The 1523-nt window shown below is 39.5% G+C and overlaps 1 non-coding gene across 1 annotated transcript; it reads right to left on the bottom strand.

Moving 5' to 3' along the window:
• Positions 1-1138: 1138 nt before the first annotated feature.
• Positions 1139-1245, bottom strand: LOC141650530 (small nucleolar RNA R71). The gene has a single exon (XR_012546556.1). It is a non-coding gene; the product is annotated as a small nucleolar RNA R71 (small nucleolar RNA).
• Between the last annotated feature and the right edge of the window lie 278 nt (positions 1246-1523).

Genomic DNA, 1523 nt, shown 5'->3' with positions numbered 1-1523 from the left:
GTAGGTGTTGTACAATCTAATCGATTCGGCTCTGGGACCCAAACTTTCCTAGGATTGTAAGATATAACCCAACTCAATCCATCACAACAATAATTGCTTGCTTATAATATGAGAACATGTTTGTATGATCAATTCCCATGATTCCCCTATGACCCCATGACACCCTAGTGCTTTTTATCAATTGTTTACAGCCCTTTTAATTCATCTTGCTTGTTTACTTTCATTGCTATTTAGTTTAGTGACCTTCTACATCAACCCAAATTGTGACACCCCTAAGACACCAGTAGTTGCAATAGAAATCTCATCTCAATTCCCGTCCCTTGGGATCCGACCTTTACTTGCCTCTTTACTAATTGTAGAGTTGTTTGTGAAGTTATAAATTGTGTTTGATTGGATGTGTGACGACCAAATCTTGTCACATCAAAATGGCACCGTTGCCGGGGACGGTGTTAACTTGATTTAGATTTTCTTATATTGTTATTAGTTGTGTCTTTATTTGCCTTGGGGAAGTAAAACTCCTCAAGGTTTGTTCTAATTGTTTTCGAGTTGTTTGATATTTTGCATGTCTAGAAGGTCACAAGGTGATTTGTTACCTTTTGATCGTGAAATTGAAAGAACTTTGACAACCAATAGAAGGCTTGCTAGGAGAAATTTGAGAGGTATTGGTGAGGTTGTAGATATTCAACCAACTATTGAGTTCATCAACCCTTTTGCAAGAGAAGGTGAGGAGAACCCAACATAAAATACAACACAAAATCAACCCACAATGCCTAAGTTTTCATCACATTCCGTACCCACCGAGGAGAACCTACCCAATGGTACTCCCACACCACAACATCTAACCGGAAATTTTATTGCCAAATCCGCATTTATCCAATTAGTCGAAAGAAGCCAATTTGGGGGGATGCCTAGTGAAGACCCTCATTCTCATATGGAAACCTTTTGTGACTATTGTGATGCGATTTCTCAAACCGGTGTAACTCAAGACCAAATTCGATGGGTCTTATTTCCTTTTTCTCTAATTGGTACCGCGAAACAATGGTTTAAGGGCCTTGATAAGGCTACTCTCGGAATTGATTCTTGGAAGAAGTTAGCTCTAGCTTTCGACAAAAAGTTCTATCCACCGGAAAAGACTAACATGCTAAGAGCTCAAATTACGGGTTTTAAGCAAAGGGATGAAGAATCTTTGTATGAAGCTTGGGAGCGGTTCAAGGGAATTTGTCGCTCATGTCCTCACCATGGACTTAGTGAGTGGTTCTTGGAACAACAATTTTGGAACGGTCTATATGAAGATTCGAGGAACATTCTCAACATGGGATCAAATGGAATGTTCACCGAAGTTGATGACAATCAAACTTGGAACAAGATTGAGGAAATGGCGGTCCATAACTCACAATATAGTAGACCTCGCAAGGCTACTAGAGGAGGAAAGCATGAAGTGGACTCCATTAATTAATTGGGTGCTCAACTTAGTGCTCACATTGATACAATCAATTTGAAGTTTGAAAAAGCTATGGCTAGAC

This window comes from Silene latifolia, chromosome 3, assembly GCF_048544455.1.
Source record: "Silene latifolia isolate original U9 population chromosome 3, ASM4854445v1, whole genome shotgun sequence".
In the NCBI taxonomy this organism is placed as follows: domain Eukaryota; kingdom Viridiplantae; phylum Streptophyta; class Magnoliopsida; order Caryophyllales; family Caryophyllaceae; genus Silene; species Silene latifolia.
Note: the sequence above shows the minus strand (reverse complement) of the source record. Positions and strands in the feature narration are given on the sequence as shown.